General features: G+C 43.8%; 1 protein-coding gene across 8 annotated transcripts in view; it reads left to right on the top strand.

The window, feature by feature from the left end:
* The window catches only part of ZBTB38 (zinc finger and BTB domain containing 38), a 157,103-nt gene that overhangs the window by 72,030 nt on the left and 65,507 nt on the right, over positions 1–19,566 (top strand). For 4 of the 8 annotated variants that reach the window (XR_006299482.1, XM_043595254.1, XM_043595253.1 and 1 more), the window contains one exon: positions 7,293–7,391. The exons of 1 other annotated variant lie outside the window; for it this stretch is intronic. The gene's annotated coding sequence lies outside the window, so the exon portion shown is untranslated. Of the gene's footprint in view, positions 1–4,683; positions 5,720–6,089; positions 6,407–7,292; positions 7,392–19,566 lie in introns of those variants that run through there. 3 more of the 8 variants (XR_006299483.1, XM_043595256.1, XM_043595258.1) reach the window with 3 other exon arrangements.

Below are 19,566 nucleotides of genomic sequence, written 5' to 3'. Positions count from 1 at the left end.
TTGGGAGACAGAGAGAAACAGAGTGTGAATGGGGGAGGGGCAGAGAGAGAATGAGACACAGAATCCCAAGCAGGCTCCAGGCTCTGAGCTGTCAGCACAGAGCCTGTTGAGGGGCTCAAACTCACAAACCGTGAGATCATGACCTGAGCCGAGGTTGGATGCTTAATCAACTGAGCCACCCAGGTGCCCCTCTATAAGCTTTTTTTTTTTTTTGACAAAATTTAATAATATATAATATTAAGTATAACAGTAATAAAATGTGCACTGCCCTGCATTAGATATAGAAATGAATGACGGTGGCTATGTCCTGATAAAACTTCACTTGTGGACACACTTTCAGTGTTGAATTTCATGTAATTTTCAATGCAAATTGGGGGCCCTTTGGCCAGTCCAGTCCACACGTGTGTTTTATTTGTTAACAATTTTAATTGAACCAGTTACAGTATTTCCATTTTCCAGTTTTTTAATTGCTTCTAATCATAAATTCTTCTCATTATATTTATGTAGTTCTAAGTATAAAAGTAATATATACCTACTGTGAAATAATTTGAAATGTTGACATTTTGGCATGTATTCTTTCAATCTTTTATCTATGCATGGTGATTTTTTTTTAATACTTGAGATAATATTTTGTAGACAACTTTGTATCTTCTTCGCAGTCACTTAATATCATGTCACTTTAAGGCCTTTCTTTACATAATCTTTTAAAACTTTATTATGAAAATCTTGAACCTTAATGGAAGGGCCAGCTTAATGAAACCCCATGTTCTACATGAAACCCAGCTTCTACAATTCTCAATGGCTGGCAAACTTCGTTTTATGTAATCCTCTCCTGTATTATTTTGAAGCAAATCCCAGACATCACATCATTTTATCTCTAAGTATTTTAGTATGATTCTCTAAAAGACAAGGATACTCAGAGAAAGCCCTTTTGCTTAGCCAATAAATGTTGAAGTATGTATGGGCAAAAGAGAGTAATGTCTGCAACTTACAAATGGTTCAGGAGAAAATTAGGTAGGTAGGTAGGAAGATATGAGTAGGGTGTATATAGGAGGTTTTTTGTACTGTTCTTGAAATTGTTCTATAACTTTGAAATATTTATAAATAAAAAGTTTTTAAAATGTAAGTTACTAAAAGAATACATTTAAAAATGTGACTTATTAAGAAAAAGAACCGCAGTATCATTATCATTGCCAACAAATAATAATTCTTTAATAACATGAAATATCATAGCATTTCTCCTAATATGGCCTAATTTGTCCAATTATGTCGTTAAAAAAAATAATTTACTTATTCAAAGCACAATTCCAAATAAGGTCCTTACAGTACAATTGATATTCCCTTAAATTCCATTTAATTTATTGATTTCCTTCCTGCTTTCTTTCATGCTTGCTATTGCTATAAAAAAATTGTTGAAAAAATACTATTTGACCTGTAGGGTTGTCTACAGTCTAAAATCTGATGACTACATTCATCGGTGCTGTTTTCCATGTTCTTCTGTTGCAGAAATTTCCTGTAAATTGATAGTTACAGCTGGAGACTTGATCAGATTCAGATTCCTTTGTTTGTTTGTTTGTTTGTTTGTTTGTTTGTTTAAGTAGTCAACATTTCATAGGTTTTCATATAAAAGTCCTGATTTTTGGCTTCATTGGGAAATTCTGCAGATCTGGCCTTCCCACGTGGCAACAATTGATCTGGGGCTGGGTAGTAACCACGCTTATTTCCCACTTAGGTGGGATATGAATTAATTCTGCAGGCCCCAGTTCATATTACTTCTGCCTGGCTCCCAGGAGCCTTAGAGCCCCTGTTCTAAACACTGCCTCTTCAGGGGCTTTGGTAGACTTCTCAACGCACCATCACAAGAGGCCTTTTTAGGAATGTGGTAGAGATTAGAGAAGACGATTCAAACACGGACTTTTTAAGATGCTTAAAGGAAAAAGATAAGCAGCTACATAAAGGGAGGCCAAGTGATAGAAATTTGGTGAGTGCCAGGATTCGGGAAAGAGAGAAGAAACGTAAAACAGCAGATTAACAAAGTGCTGCAAATATGGGAAAAAGAATGAGTTATAGATTCCTAACCCATGGCGGGAAACTAAGGAAGGAAATGGGTTTAAAAAGAGACAAATTTGAGTCTTTTTATACATTATGATAATATTGAAACCTTAAAAAAGGGAGAAAGAGAGAAAGAGAGAGAGAGAGAGAGAGAGAGAGAGAGAGAGAGAGAGAGAAGGGGGCAGTAAATGTTGCATTGGTCAACAGTCCTAAATCAGAAAATGCAAGCATGTAGTTGTAGCATAGCAGAAATCATGTGGTGATTAAAGGAAATGAGGTAGAAAACGAGGAAAGCCTCCTAGAAAAAGCCACTGGAAAAGGACCGGCAGCCATGGTTTGGAGATGTTGAAGAACTGGTAGACATTTAAGAGGAGAGGATCTTGAAAGTCTTAGAACTTTTTTTTTTCGGATTTGCAAATTATTGAACTGAAAAGTATAAAGATATAGAAAAACAAATCACGTTTAGTTGTTTGGGGAAGAGAACTTAGAGAAAAGAATAAAAGCTTCAGAGAAAAGAATAAAATCATAACAAGTTGGGATGTTCCTGGAAATTTCCAGATAGTTCCCCTTACTCAAAAGAATGATTAAGAGAGAGAATCTGAGACTGGTTATGAGGAAGGGTGGAAAATTTTGAAGGACAGGCTGATTATGTAAGTTTTCAGCTGTGGTGTTCAAAACTGTTGCCATGATATTTTAGTTATTAATAACAATTTGGGGAAATCTCCTTGCTTCTGGAGAAACATTTGGCTCTAATGAGAGAGAAATGCCACTGTTTGTGAATTCCCAAGTGGATGTAAGGAGCCATTCACTTGCTAAGCCTCTTAGGAAAGCCAGAGCCGATTTCACCCTTAACAAGCTGTTGACAGTGTCTGATCAAGGTACCACCTGGAACATGTTAGCAGAACAGAAAGTGGACTGTGGAGTCAGACCTGTGTTTAAATGCCTTTATGTCACTCGCCATGTGACCCTGGCAGCTTGCCCATGGAAAATTTCTAGGGTGTGAAGGTTGCTGTACATATGTAGCTATGATTCTTACTGCTTGGATGGTAGGAACGTAGAGCTCTGAAATAATTGCCCTTCCAACGCTAGCATCCACAACAGTTTACACTTAAAAATCGCTTACTGTGCGCCCAACAGTATTGTAGATACTTCACAGGTATTATCCCATTTCAGCGCTAGCATCCACAACAGTTTACACTTAAAAATCGCTTACTGTGCGCCCAACAGTATTGTAGATACTTCACAGGTATTATACCATTTAATTATTTAAAAGCCCTATTAGGTAAGTGTAATCTTAAAAGTAGCCTCATTCTATGGATGAGGAAGCTGAGGCTCAGGGAGGTTAAGTAATTTGCCTAAAAGCCACACAGTGAGTGGCTTTCTAAGTGACAAAGGTGGGCTTCACACCTGGTCAGGCAGAATCCAAAAGCCAAATTGCCTTGTTCTACCACTTCCCATCTCCCAATCTTAAGAAAGCACAGACAGTCATGGCTCACACCGGCACTTTCCAACCCGTGGTTCTTAATTCACATGCCTCAATTTTCTTGGGGGGGCGGGGTGGTCACCAAATGATTTTCAGTTTCCAAAAGCCTCAATGGAAACACATAAACTTGCAATCAGACCACAAGTTTCTTTCGGTTGGAATCCACCATTAACAGTGGATTGGCTCAAGTTTTGTAGAAGCTCTGATCGGTGGTTACTTACACAAAAACATTGCAGGGTTGTTGTTTTTTCAAGTGGGAAGATGAATCATTAGTTAATAAACGCAATTTAGTGGAATAGATCTCTCTAAACATGTGGCCTACAGAGAAAGGCTAGAGGGTACTTGGCTTTGGGAAGGTCGGGAACTGCTCATGTACATGTGTGTGCATGTTGCCCAAACTGCCCGCCTTCAAAACCCTGCCTTTATTTTTAAATTACACGAGTCTTTAACTTGACTTCAAGTCAATATATTTTCCTTGATTACATAAAATGTTCTGCTGGCTGTGTATTTAATATTGCAATCTCCTTTATTCTTCACCATGATCCGGTTCTTCAAATATAGGCAGGAATGGAGATGCAGAACTGCAAACACTGTATTCCAAGCTGAAAACAGGGTAACTGTAAGGCCCCCGATTTCGAATCCGAGAGACCACCAAGGAGCCGATACCGATGCAAACGTACGAGGGTTTATTTGCAAGCTCGAGCTTGGGCCCAAGTATACCCGACAAAGCAGAGCAGGGACTTGGGCCCCTAGGTTAAGAGGCGTAGCACTTTTACAGGGGCCAGTGGCCAATGAGATTGTAACACACACACACAGAAAGTTGCATAGTCATGTCAGTCCACACGCAGGTGGCCAATTGAATTACAATTTACCCTATAGTAACTGTTTGAAGTAGCCTATCACTCTGGTCAGAATTAGCACGCAAGTTTGGCGGGGAAAAGGTGGGTTTAAGAATTGGCGCGCAAGTTTGGCGGGTAAAAGGCGGGGTTTACATTCTTTGACGGTTAGGGGTTCTGCATTCCTATATGAGCCGGTTTCCAGTAAGGATGTGCTCAGCGGCTTGACTAGGGTGGGGGAGTGTCTTAAGCAATAAGTAGGTCATGTGGGGGTTATACATGAGATGGTGGGTGTAGCACAAAATGGAGTTAGTCTTGCTCTGCTTGTCCAGGGTAGGGGATTTTTGTTAAATTCCTTGGGTCCCACATAACAGGCTTTTGATCCTTTTAACTTGTAACCTTGCAGGAAATCTTTGCTAGAGAAAAATTTAAAGTAAGACTCATACTACCAAAGCGTGGGGAACGTGGATGAGTTTTGTTACAAAATCAAGCCAACAAAATCTGCGCATTACTGCTCCATCCAGGCTGATAGCTCCACAAGGCAAGCTTGTGGCAGGCCTCGGTAAATACTTTCTCAGGAGCAGTCCCCGAATCTTGGAAGAAAGATCCTAGCAGACAGTCAGTGCCCTTTATTCGAGGAAGAGGACTGGCTCTTTTCCGTGAAATGCTTTTTTACACTACGTTGGGAAAAATCTATCTAGGCCTCTCCTGACAGCCATGGGAAAGCACAGGTGACACCCTCTTTCTGAGAATTTGATTACAATAAAACTGCGCTCGACTTTCTCTGAATCCTGCCTCTCTGCAACGCGCAGGGTTTGGATGCCGTCTGGGACCTCGATCTGGAACCCAGGGGCCCTTCTGTGGCCCCAGGCCTTGTTCTGATAGGCTCAGTGGCCCTTGGCCCCCTTAACGGGGTTGTCCTTGGGCCGGGTTCCTAGCTGTGTTCTCCCTTGGGAAGGAGGTGGAGGCCGCTGCCTCCCTGGTGGAGTCTGGGGCCGTCGTAGTTCCCCACCCCCAGCCCCCACCCCGTCGTCGCACCAGGTAGGGTCTGGGCCTCGCGGGGCCGTCGTGCGTCCGCCGCTCCCCTGTCCCGCCGCCACCCTCCCGAGGCCTCGTCCTCCGCGCGGCGGTTCTCCGGGCGCCCCGGCCCGCGGGCTGAGGGTCGGGCCGACCTCTTCCAGCCAGGTCGCGTCCGCTACCCCGCGCCGGGGGCGGGCCGGGCCGGCAGAGCCGAGCCGCCGGCGTCCATTTTCTGGGCGGTGCTGTGTGGCGCAGCGGCCGGACTCGCGGGTCCGGAAGAGCCATGGACCCCCAGGGAAACGCGCTCGCGCCGGAGCAGTCGAGCCCTGTAAGTGCCACTCGCAGGGTCTGTGTGCGTGGCTGGGTGGGCGAGGTACGGCCTGCGGACGCGGGGCCCCGGGCGCGGCCGGCCTGACCCCTCCTCTGCCCAGGAGGGAGCCCCGAAACCTGGCTGGCAGAGGGTGACGCAGAGCCGTGAGCTCTGCAAACGCTGGAAAACCGAGCAGCTGCAGAGACCGAGCGTCCGCAGGTGCCCTGACCCGGGGGCCTGCGCCCCAGCGAGGGAAGGGGGTCAACTGCAGAGCGGGGCAGGTGGCGCCGCATCTAGTGGCCCAACTGCGCGGCTGTGCTAGAGGGCGGGGGGGGGGGGGGGGGGGATGCGCACCCAAGGGCCGGGGACGTTATGGGCTCAGGTCCAGCAGGCTCAGGAACTGCGCTGACAGTCGCAGCTCCCCTCCCCCGGGCTGCGACTGGGACCCCAGTCCTGACCGAAAGGGAATCTGATGATTTTCTTGGTTCAGCACCAAGCCCCTGAAATTGAATGGGACGTGCAAAGGCAGGGCCCTGCCCCCAGGGGTTTGCAATCTCAGCCTCTTACTTCTGCAAGTAGTTAGGTCTGTTCTGTTGGTACAACACAACCGCCCGCGGTAAGCTGCTTCTTTGCAGAGTATATAATAAATCACCCGAGATTTCAGTCTGTCCGCGATTCCACTCTATAAGTCCTTCTCTTCTGTAGGTAAGTGACTAATTGCATTCTGGACTTTGGCCCTAATTGAATATTCCTTTTAAGGATCCATTATAAATGATATATGTTATGGTGTCTTATACATATTTTAAAGGTTAAAGACTTTTCTCCTAATTACGAAGCTCAACTCCTCCAGTCAGGTTGGCATGGTTAAAAAGAAACATAGGAGGATTTAGTCCGTTGTTTCAGAGAAACTTCTGGTGAAGTACTATATGTAAGTGTAGTGTTTTTCCAACAAGAGTAGGGACCCATTAGAAGATTGTGGAATCAGGTTAGTGCGTTACCGCAGGAATTTTTTTAAAGATATAAAACACATAATCCAATATGGAAAAGAATTGGACGGCAAATATCAGAGTGCAATGCGTATAGTAAGTGTTGTTTTGAGACTTTGGGGTTTGTTTATATAATATAATTTTTTAAAACGGTGAGTCACTGTCAAAAGTTTTTAAAACCCTTATTTACAGGTTAATAACCCAGGCTTTGGAATCAAATGAACCTGGGTTTACATCTCAGGCCTAACATAAACTACCTGTGTGACCTTGAATAGATTCTGTGACCTCTCGGAGCTTCTTTTTGTGTAGCCGTAAAATGGGGGATGTCTCCTACATCAAGGGGTATTATGAAGACTTTATGAGGTCATGTATGGCAGTCATTTTGCTCGGTGCTTAACTTACAGTAGGTGCTCAATACACATGCTAATGATACTTACTGTTGTTGAAACATCAAATCCTGGCAGCCAGTCATGGGACGTTGTACTTTTTCTTTTTCTTTTTCTCTTTCTCTTTCTTTTTCTTTTTCTTTTCTTTTCTTTTCTTTTCTTTTCTTTTCTTTCTTTCTTTCCTTTTTTTTTTTTTTTTTTTTTTTTTTTTTTTTTTAGGTCTTGATGTGGAGGAGATGGAGGACTCAGAACCAAGAATTTCCAAGTGATTTCTTCCAAAGCACAAGAAACTGTTAGTGCTGGTGTGTTCTGACTGAGGTAACCGAATTTGCATCTCTCCTTAGTGTGTATGAAATAAGAAACGGTTTTTCTGAGGGACTGAAGGCCTCCCAAGGGGCATATGATTTGTGCCAGCGATCCAATAGATTTGGGGATTGCAAAATGATGACACTTCAGTGAACTGTTATTAAGGAGACATGACGCGTGAGGCCCCTGTGATGCAGGGGGAACTAAGTGAAACGAGGCTTCAGGACGACTGGTGTCTTGTTCCAGTTCTGCCAGTGACTGTTGTGGGAGTTTCTGTAAATCTCTTCGTAGATCTCTAGCTTCTCCAGACCGGAAGGGCCCGCAGACATCATTGCGGCCCAGAGAGTTTAAATGACTCTTCAGGGTGACCCAGTGGGCTGGAGCAGAGGCAGGACTGCACCTTGGATCTCAGCTGCTCGGTCATGCGGCCAGCTCCAGGCTGCAGGGTGAGCACCACGCTAGGCACTGAGAGCACAGATGTGAAGCGCCCACCTCCAGGACACTTGCAGCGTGTGTTGGCAAGAACCGACAACCCAGCAGAGTGCTCTCTCTCTCTCTCTCTTTTTTTCTTACTTACTCCTCACAATACCCCTACAAGGTAAAAAAGAACAGGTGTGAAGGATTAAAGTGTGAAAATGCAGACAGGTCACGGAGGGCTTCGTATCTCATGCTACATTTGTGGTGTACATTTCTGAATGCAGAACACGTTGCTAGGACCACAGAGTTCAAGGCAAAGTGCTTGCCCATGAGGAGCTTGCAACCTAAACTCCAAAGAGGCAGTCAGATAGTACCTGATGTTCACCCCTGCTTCTCCAGCAGTCATAGTGGGATCTGTGATAGGAAGAAACCTGAGTAGCTGACATATCACAGTTCTTGCCTCTCAATGCAGTTTTTCATTTTTTTCAAATTTAACATAAACTTCCATCCAACTATTAAAACTTATACTTTTGGGGCATCTGGGTGGCTCAGCCAGTTGAGCATCTGACTCGTGATCTCAGCTCAGGTCTTGAGCTCACAGTCATGAGTTCAAGCCCCGCACTGGGCTCTGCTCAATGCATGAAGCCTACTTAAAGAATAAAAATAAATAAACGTATACTTTCAACTTATAAACGATAATAAGGTCTTCTCCAGATTAATTCATTGATTTGTTCATTCAACAAATGTTTCTTGAGCTCCCACAAGGCACGTGGCTATTCAAGACCAAACATACTGCTATATTTTTAAAATCATGGTATTAGTCATGTTCAATCTTTTAGCAAGGAATTATTTGTCCAACTGTTGGAGATTTGTTATTGTTAACATGCTGGAATATCAGCTCCAAGAATGTTCGAGATTGACTCCTAAAGGATATATAGGTCTTTTTAAAAATCTTGAAATCTTAAGAAAGGAATTTCTTCTCTTTAAAATTTTGATTCTGCCGTTACTGTCACCTGCTTGTAGAAGTCTTTTATCTGTGCACTTAACCAGTAGACATAGAGGAAAGCAGTTTGGCAAGGGGGCTTTCTTTGACTTGAAATTCTCCCCTTTAGCTTTTTTTTTTTTAATTTTTTTTTAATGTTTATTTATTTTTGAGACAGAGAGAGACAGAGCATGAACAGGGGAGGGGCAGAAAGAGAGGGAGACACAGAATCTGAAACAGGCTCCAGGCTCTGAGCGGTCAGCACAGAGCCCGATGCGGGGCTCGAACTCAGGGACCGTGAGATCATGACCTGAGCCGAAGTCAGACGCTTAACCAACCGAGCCACCCAGGCGCCCCTCCCCTCTTTAGGCTACCCAGGACTGTGAGTGTTCAAAAGTAAAGCAATGTAAGAGCTACTTTAATTTATAGAGTAGAGTTAGAGATAGCTCCAGTAATCGCATCAAGCAACAGAAATCAGTTGTAAGTCTTGACTGCTCCTTGTAATAAACTTAACTCCAAATAGAACAAATGAGATGTTGAATGTGAATGTGCTTTGTAAACTTTTAGGAGTTCTATAAATGTTACGCAGCAAATATTTATTGAGTGCTCACATGAGTGCGTCACCGTGCTAGAGAAAACAGATTCAACAGATTTGATCCCTTCCCTCTCAGGCCCTGTGATGTAGGTGAGGAAGTAAAATATGCAGAAATAACTGTGTGGTAAATGCCAAAAGATATAGTTTGGTAATTTGAAAAGGAAGAGGTCTCTTTTTCTCCTAGGAGTCAAGGGACTCTTTGTTGAGAACAGGCATTTAAGCAAGTCCTTGAAGGAAGCGGAGTTTCCATCAAAGAGACGGGGAGAAGAGATCATGGAGCATGTTCAGGGAAAGGTAGTGAATCAAGCCGAGTTAGAACTGGCCTATAGAGGCATCCATCCGGTGGGAAATAAAACTGAGAACATTCAGTGCCAAACAGTACAGTCTTTAATGTCAGACTGGGAAATACGAATGTATTAGCCAGTAGGAGTTACTGAATATATTTGAACAGCTATGCATCAGGGGCATGTTCTTGTGGGTAGCTCATGGGGAGATCAATCAGGAGGAAAGGCAGGGCAGAAACCGGAGCCTTGAAGACCAGTGAGAAAGCTTCCACAGTCCACCAAGGAAAGGTGAGAGCGGGAGAGGGGAAGACCTAAAATGGGCGATAGCAGTGAAATGGGAAAGGGACAGATGCAAAGGAGAGAATTGACATAATCTGGCAGTAGAGAACGAATAGCTAAAGCCGCCCCTGAGATTTCCTAGGCAGTGCTGCCCACGAGGGAAACTTCAGAGGTGGGAAGGGGCTGCATTTGAGAGGGGCTGAGTTTGAAGCGGTCACATCCCCCTGACAGATAGGGCCTTTGTGCTTCAGAGGAGGGCCTGGGCTAGCTTGGGAGTCATTAAGATACAAGAAAAGGTGGGAGGAGAGATTTTCTAGAGAGAGAATATAGGGAGGCAAGGGTTGAGAAAAGAAAGAAGGATGAAGGGAGGACCTAGAGGATGAGTCTGGCAAGAGAGCAGGACTCCAGCAGCCAGCAGAAGGGGGTTCCCGGTGGAGGAAGAACGGAAGTACCAGATGCTGGGGGGTGGGGGCTGGCCTCAGGATGGCCACTGGATTGACAAGGGATAGATCATGTTTGTGATCTCCTTTGTGAGATGATATGACTTGCAGAATGAATATTAAATGGTTTCATTTCTAAGAGTTGGTACCTTGCACAAATCAAGAATCACTATTAAATTTGACCCCAGCAAGGCCCAAAACACACTTCTGATTACTAAAATTCCAGCTGTTAAATTTGGTTTTGATAGTAGTCATACACTTTATTCTGTTGTGAGCAGGCAGACCAAAGAATAACCGTCGACAGAATAAATTCTTCAAAAACTCCCATTTCTGTTGATACAAGAGGTTTTCTAAAAGTAATTTAATTCTTTTGCCTTTTACTAAAAGGGTATTGTATGATGTATGTGTATGAGAGACAAAGAGTGAGAAAGAGTATGTATGTGGTGTATGTGTGTGTGTTTTCATGGGCATATGAGCTTAATACAATGGAATGAGAAGACTGGGGTCAGATAAATCTAGTTTCACAACCTCACCGGGCCATTTTCCAGGCTTGTGACTTCAGAAAAGTTATGTCTTGAAGCCTAACTTTTTCCATCTATAACTCAAATAAGATTATTTGAAGACTGAGTAATATATAATTTGGTCAGGATCGTACCATAGCAGGCAGTTAATAAGTGTTGATTCCTTTACTCTTACAGCCTTGTATAGGTATGTAAATGTCTGTGTAATATGCATCTATACATAAAGCCTTATCCTTATGACTCATTTTAATGTGTTGATTTTATCACAGAAAGAGCATTCCTCCCACTGTAGCTAATCTATCCTGTGATAATTCAAGTGACTAGCAACTTAATGGGTACGATTCCACCTGGGGAATTAAAATGTGGGTTCCCAGGCCCCTGACTCAGAGATTCTGATTATTTAGATTTGGGGGAGGGTCTAGGAATCTTCATTTTATTTTTATTTATTTTTTTAACGTTTATTATTTATTTTTGAGAGAGAGAGCGAGAGAGAGAAAGACAGAAGAACATGAGCAGGGGAGGGGCAGAGAGAGAGGGAGACGCAGAATCCGAAGCAGGCTCCAGGCTCTGAGCTGTCAGCCCAGAACCCGATGCAGGGCTCGAACTCACTAACTGTGAGATCATGACATGAGCTGAAGTTGGACAGTTAACCGAATGAGCCACCCAGGCGCCCCACAGAGATCTTCATTTTAAACAGGCAGTGCAAGATGAGGATTAACAAATGCCAGTTTCTAGGAAGCAGATGAAGGGAGAGACCTGAGACTTGATATACCAGTTTCAAATCCATTTTCTATCAGAGATATGTTTATTTTCCAGTGTTTTATATTTGTATATTAATGTTTATGGATTGTATTTGTAATAAGATAAAAACAAATGAGTGCCAGATAGTCAAGGGATGCTAGCATTTGCACCCCACTGTCTCTGTCTGCAGCACAGCACATCCACAGCAGCACGGGGTGACATGCCTCCGAGTCAGCTTCTCTTCCTATGGAGTCAGTGGTGACACCCTGTCCCTGTGCCCAGAGTTTGCAAAAGCAATGTAACTTTAAGTGTGGTGGCAAATAAATAACATATTTAGTGGTGGCAGTAAGATGTATCTTAATGTATTTTTCTAGGGTTGATAAACATCTCTGCCATTTGATTACATTTCTCTGCCTGTCTGCATCTTGGAATCATATAATTTTTAGGCTAGTTCACATCGCTCGTCTATCCCAACGTCACTTAATCTATGAAAAAATAACTGATCCTATATTTCCTCCTAGTTGTTTTCTTTGCTTATTCACAAGAAAGGATCGAGACATATGTATATTGATGTTTAAGCTATGTATAGAGAATATAAAACATATTCGATTTGTTCATATTGAGTTGTTCTTTGTGCTCCTTGCACATAATTTAAAAATCAGATAACTGGAATATGTTTATTAAAATTATCCTTTTATAATGCTGTTGGCATTCTGTTGATGGTTTGCTTTCGGAGGATGCCAGTGGCCTGGAGCCTTCCTAGAGTTTCTCTGTCTGTTCTCATCGTGCCCAAGGGGAGAAGACAGAGCAGTTTTCACGAAGTGAATTCTATACCTTATGTGCAGTATTTTAGCCATTGTATTAGAACCTCAGAATAACCTGGCATGATGGAAATTGGGGCAAAGAAGCTCAGTAGGGAAGCTGATGAGATTTTCACACCCTGAGGTTTGATTCCAAAGTCCATCCTCTCTCAGGGGTAGGGAACACCCAGTTGTTTCCCCAGCCATATACAGAGAGTATGAAATAGATCCGTGTTTCTGATTTTAGGTCGAAGACTTAGAGACCCTTGTCCTTGATATTATTGTAACCTCAGAATTTTTTACAAGAAGCAAGTGGAGCAAAGCTAACATGCAAACTTGAAATTGTTCAATAAATATTACCTATGTGCCAGGTGTCAGATTAGGACCCCACACTTGTGGCAACCTCCCTGTCTCCCTCACCCCTGTCTCCCTCACCCCTGTCTCCCTCACCTATCCTTATCTACTATCCATGTGCTGCTGCAAGCTTTCTTTTTAAAGTGAAAACACCAGTGGATTTCTACACTGATAAGATCCATCAATTTGTGTCTTTTTATAGCTGTTACTGTCCCTGTGCAGGGCTGAATGTTCCCAGAGTCACTGTGCCAGTTGAACGTTTAGAACAGTTCCTAGGGGGATTGCCCAGAGGTGTTCAGCAAGTGTTTGTTGATTATCCTCTGAGGCCCTGAAGCCTAAGGTGGGGAGAGGGAAGGAGCCCAGAGCCCTGCATAGGGAGGTTGGGGGAGACAAAAAACACCATGGTGTGAGAGACCAGACCAACCAGGAGGCCTAGGACTTGTCCCCGTGACCCACTGAGTCACCTTGGGAAGGAAAGTTGTAGAGCTTTGCTGGCTTGGTTTCCACATCTGTAACCATAGAAGGTTTGGCTCAGTGATTATTGAGGTTCCTTCTAGCTCTAAGATGCAGTAATTCTGTTCCCTCTCCAGCAGAAAAACAGAGGTGCTGGGACAAGCGGGTAGAAAGGGGAGGCAAGAGTTAACTCTGTGTTTAAGGTCTTCCAGGGATCCTGATTTCAGAGTTCCATCTGACTGTCCTCATAGACAGACTAGTACCAGCCAGAGTTTGGGTTCTGCTTTTACCCTCTACACTTTTGAGGCAAGTGTATGAATTTAAGGGTGGGAGATTGTTTGGGAGAAAATTAAGATTCTTACAAAAAGACAGAGCCTGGCTAGGAATCAATCAAGAGATGATAAAATAGGAGGTAGGGAATCATGGTTTTCAAATTTCTTCGCTAGAAAGAACCTCAGAAATGAAATAGCCCAACCTCCTCACATTCTAGATAAAGAAATAGGAGTCCAGGGAAGTGCTAGGACTTAACTCAAGATCACACAGCTAGTAGCAAGCTGGGAACAGAACCCAGTGACCAGTGCCCAGTCCAGTATGTTCTCTGCAGAAACAGGTGGGTCCTGTCTTAAGGCAGGTTATAAGGAGAGCAGAAGATGGCAATGAGCAAGCAAAGCGTAAAGAGAGGCTGAACCTGTTCTGTTGGAGAGCGGACCATAATGCCTGTTGGGCTTCTAGTACACAGTAGGACACCATGACGCAAAACTTCCATCCTGTTGACCAGTGGACTCTTGTCAGTTAAAGTAGTCGAGAAATTTTCTTTTTAAACTGGGAGAGGCAGAAGGTGGTTTCCTTTTTTTTTTTTTATGTAGTTTTTATGCCCAGTGTGAAGCCCAACACAAGGCTTGAACTCATGACCCTGAGCTGAGATCAAGAGTTGGCCACTTAACCAACTGAGCCACCCAGGTGCCCCTGGTTTCCTTTTTTAAAGCGTTTTTTTCTCTCTTACTCCAGTGTAAATTACTACGCTATAAAATAATTTAATTTTGATAGGAATTAAATATTTTCTGAAGTAATATGAAGAGGAAGACCCAGCTTGCACTGGCCATTTCAATGCCTGTGTTTTGCTGACTCCTTTTGCTGGCCGCTTTTATACGTGTGTTTATCCTATGCTGCGTTTTCATGAGAAACCAGTGGCTATTTAAATCCTAGAGGAGCATCCTGAGGTTATTTCAGCAATCCATGAAGGCAGGCTTTGTGTAAGGTGAGATAGATGGGAGCTGTCACTTCCTGCTTCGTGAGTTGGATATTGTTTCTAGGCCCCGTTTTGTCTGTGTTATTTTTCCTGTTCATGTGTTAGAACAACTTCTGATTATTTGTAGTGTTGTTTACAATTAGATAATAAGACCACCAATTCAGTAAAGACAAAGCGGAATTTCTTATCTTGCCAGGCAAGAGACCCAAACTTGTATGCATTTTCACGTAGGCATAGAGATTTCTGATTAACTCTGATAGAACATTGATTCACTTCTAGACCAAAGTGAGGACTTCCTTTTTTTTTAATTAAAAAAAATTTTTTTATTGTTTATTTTTGAGACAGAGAGAGACAGAGCATGGGAGGCAGGGGAAGGGCAGACACACACACACACACACACACAAACACACACACACACACAAACTGAAGCAGGCTCCAGGCTCTGAGCTGTCAGCCCAGAGCCCAATTGGAGGCTTGAACTCACAAGCCATGAGATTATGACCTGGGCCGAAGTCGGACGCTTGACCGACTGAGCCACCCAGATGCCCCCAGGATTTCCTTTTTTAAAAATCTCCTCAGCATTCTGGTCTGTCCCTGCCTATACCTGTTTATTCTGGTCTTGTAGTCCCTGACATGAGCTCAAAGAGCAAGTCTTCTCAAGGTCCCAGTGCTGTCTTTATACTCATGGGTGGAAGCAGTTAGGACTGTCTCACAGCAGCCAGAGTCATACCTGCTTCCTGGGTGCCCGCTGCAGAACCATATTTTCTGCCCTGTGTTCTGCCCTTACCTTGGACTGATGTGACTTCCACCTTTGCTTTAATGGGAGGACCACCTTGAGTCAGCAGAAGGCACTCGGATAGATGGAAACAGCAGTGAGGTGGCAAAGAAATGAAGCCCTGAATGGGGTTTTACTCAGACGTTAGAGAACTGGCCTACCCTGAGTGCTGTAAATAGGGTTAAAAAAAGAACGTGACCTTTGAAATTTTTCCTGTCAAGGTCTAGCAATTCTGGAGTTTCTGTAGCCACTATACACTGTAAGTTGACTTTTTGCACCGAAGCACCGTTAATTACCCAGGAAACACATCTTTTCTTAAACGAGTATACGCTACAGAGTGAGTCTCTTACCCTGTTTTGTTGTGTATTTAATATTCTTGATATTTGGTTTTGGTTTTGACATTTTCAGGAAATCACTCAAGAGCTTTTTGCCACATTTGAATCATCATCTATTTTAAGACTTTCTTTTCTATTTATTGTTATGAGTTTCTGATAAGATGATTTGCGCGTCTTTCTATTTTAGGAAATCCTTTTTGAGGACTTTTTTTTTTTTTTTAATGAAGTTTAAGTAGGAGTCTTACCTCTAATCCTAGTAGCTACCTTACATTAAAAATGACCTATTTCTTCGCCCCATGAGGTTCCCTTGCTTAGGGAGGATAAAAAAAAGTCGGGTGATTAGTCATTGTGGCGTTCCACAAACAAATCCTTTGGAGGCCATGATTTATGTTACTGATCGGGGGAAAAAAAGGTTATATCTGTCTCTAGACAATTACTGTCGTGAAAGTTAAGTGCCGTATATTCCCAGAAGGTCCCCCGAGTGTCCTGTTTGTTGTGTTCAGGTTTCCGAACCCGGTGGCCATTTTCTGTGAGTTTGAATCCCTGTGTGAAGCCCCTCCCACTGTGGAGTCTATGAGCATTTTGTTTTCTAAAATGAAAGCACAAGCAGAAACTCGAGCTGTTCTGCAGAACAGCCTGTTCTTCAGATTTTTTTAGATCAGTATATTCAAAAGCATAGTTTTTTAAACAGCCTATTGTGGGTTTTTATCTGCAGCAGGTTTGGGTTTGTTTGGAGGATTTTACTATTTTTTTTAGTGTAGACAGCTTATTTATCGCTGTAACTGCTCTCTGTTTCCCCCCAGATACTTTCAGTCAAACAGGTGAGCAAGGGGGGAGGGAACTATTTTGATACCTGACTACCGCCAGAAACCTTCATTCAGTTTCGAGTTAGTTTCTTTCTGTGTGAGATTGGCAAAACCTCACTGGAACTCTCAGTCCCTTTGATATTCCTTCCTCCTCCTGCCTTTTCCACCCACCAGTTTTCCCAAGGCAATTTCTTTTGTCTCAGCCGCTGTGTGTCCGTTTGTGTGACCAGCCAGAGTTTTTGTAGCATTTTCACGGTACAGAAGCTCTTGTGCCTCCAGTTGTACGCCAGACCTACAGACAGGCTTGCTTGACAGCTCTCCCAGTCACCTGTATCTCGTGGACCCAGGGAGGAGGTGACTGTTTCACAATCCTGTGCCACCTCGGGGATCTATGCTGCCATGCCTGGCCTCGCTCCAGAGATTGCAGTGTTTCCAGTGGTGGCTTCAGACTGGAAAATGGGAGGTGGAAGAGAAGTCAAGGAAAACACAGGAGGAGGAAACGTGTGTGCAAGGAAAGTACGTACATGGATTCAAATATGTGAGAGCTCGGGTCCATGAAAACGATCCCTGTGCATTGACATTTCACCAGGGGGGAACATGGCTGTGGACTGTGGACTGTGTTGACAGTGGGGAGCAAGCGTGGCGGAACAGGGAAGAGGCTCAGCAGCTTTTCTCCAGGAGGTCCCCACTGGTGTCAGAGGCCAAAAGGATCAGCTCTGCACCCCCACCCCTACGCCCAGGGTCTCTGGAGCAGAATTTGCTTCCTTGGGTTGATCACCATTGTTCTGTTGAGCACTTCGCAAAAATTCCCTGGAGCCACTTGTGATCTTGGTAGATACGCGTTATTATGTGGATCCCACTGTTTGAAGCCCAGACTGCCAGGTTGTCCAGGCTGCATTTCTGTGTCTAGCTTTTGGAATTGTTATTTGTGTGATACAGTGGTGAAGCACGGTGTCATTCAGAATACTCTGACCCAGGAAGGAACTACTGGTAAAAGCCTGTGCATTCTCAGCAATTATTGCTTCCCTTCCCTCACTATATCATCTGCTAACGATGAATATGGAAGCTCTTTTGGAAAGGAAAGCAGGGTGCCTCCAGGAGTATGAATCTGATTTTGAGGAGGTAGAGTTGACCTTGTGGTTGACGTGACTTTTGAAGCAAAGTGAAGAGTTTGATATCTGCCACTCTGCCCCCTAGGATTCATATATTAAGAAACTTTCCACTTGGGCATGAACAAACTGGAGGGATCCTGAAGAAATATTGTGTGACCCAAATACACTCCATGTTAAGGCTTCTCACCACCTATCGTTCATTAAGATGGAATACTTCAGTAGTTTTGGAAGCTTGGATACTGATACCTCACCATATAATTTTTAGGAGGGCATTGAATCACAGTGCAGAGATGGAAACGTTATAGGCAGAATAAAACTTTTAAGTGATTTCTACTTAGGTTATTATAGATTAGGGTCTAAAGTTCAGATACATACGGGGGCAAGAAGATAATATGAACGTTCAATGTAGGCTGGGTGTAAGAAGATAGAATAGTGAAATTGGGGCAAACCGGAGGCTTGAAAATTTTTTTAAGTACTGGAGGGCCAAATGAAACATATCGACAGGCTGAATTCAGCCTCCGGACTGCTTGCCTGCCAATTATAGAGCCACACTATCGGACTCAGGCCACCAACCTGGGTTTCCTCAGTGGCAGCCTGCCCAGTCTTTTCTTGCAGAGCATTGGGACTGAAGTTCTTTAAGACCCATCCCAAGGAAAGGTCATGGCCATTGAACCTTCTCCATGTCACAGCAAATAAGGGAACCACTTTGAATATTAACGGTGCCTGGTCTCATACTGGCAAAGCTATTTGTCAGTAGAATCAGCAGCAAAACACAACATGTATGTCCAAGGACATCTGGGGGACATCTTGAGAGGCATCAGACATAGCAGCCTTGATTAAGCTGCCCAGTGCTCACTGTGCCCATCCCAGGATAGAACAGGAAGAACCCACCAAAAGCAGCCACTCCCTGTTCAGGCATGTTCCTCCCGAGGCGGCTGAATGAAGCCAAGACTGCAGAGGCTAACCTGGCTGGCATCAGGCCATGGGGTGACAGTGAGGGACAGCAGGCATTTCATGAAATAGTCTCTAGCATTGACTTGCTTAGCCCAAAGATGCTTTCTGAAATATCAAGCATTTAGCTACTGCCTAGCTAGTCCCAGACCGGGACAGTGTGAGAATTGGCCTCTCTCTGTTGACACTTGATTGACCTTCTGCACATCCTGGAATTTAAAATGCCTTGCCTTTTTTATAAATATCTTTTAACCACTCCTGTTTTCCTTAGCTCTCTCGATGCAGAGTGAATCATAATGTCTGTAAAGCACTTAGCACAGGGCCTAGCATGTAGAAAGTGCTCAGTAAATATTAGCTCTTCCTGTCATTGGCATCATTGGCATCACCATTATAACTATTATAATTTCACCAGCAGGTAAATGAACTTAGTTTCCTTAAACCTGAAATCCAGTTGTACACCTCAGCCATCTCCACCCTGACATAAATGAAGATGGACCACATACATGTGACCCACAGTGCCTGAAAATGCACTTGACAAGATGCCCAGCTGACTCATGCACATGAATGTTTGGGGAACACTGCTCTAGATGCTGTGGTAAAGCAGAGACAGACTTGCGTAGAGATTGGTCCTTGTGGGTGTGCTAGCTAGAAGATGCTTTCGGATAGTCTTAGAGGGTAGGGACATCTTGGGGATGTACCTGTTGCATTATACTGTAAGGATGTATGATGGGGTGGTTTTGACCACACCAGGAATCTGATTCTGAAGGCTAGTGTTCCTGAGCCATGACTTTAACCTCAGCCTAGCATGTGGTTCCTTTCCACCTGCCCCACGCCCCACTGACCTTCTGGCCAGGCAAACCATGTTGCCAAGAAAGGAAATTCCTATGTTAAGAGACCAGAAAACCTTTGCGTGTCAGGGAACCGACACAAACAATTATGGTGTAGGACTTTAGTGGTGGAACATGTATCAGTGTAAAAATGAGGAGGGATGTGGTCTCAGTAAAGGTGCGGGGACCCTGGGAGGCATGAGAAGGAAGGTGTAACTGAACCTTCTTTAATGTTGGTGACTGAGAGTTTTGCCTGCTCCTAAGGA

This window comes from Prionailurus bengalensis, chromosome C2, assembly GCF_016509475.1.
Source record: "Prionailurus bengalensis isolate Pbe53 chromosome C2, Fcat_Pben_1.1_paternal_pri, whole genome shotgun sequence".
NCBI classification, from domain to species: domain Eukaryota; kingdom Metazoa; phylum Chordata; class Mammalia; order Carnivora; family Felidae; genus Prionailurus; species Prionailurus bengalensis.
The sequence above is the reverse complement of the archived record's forward strand: the minus strand, read 5'-3'. Positions and strand labels throughout refer to the sequence as shown.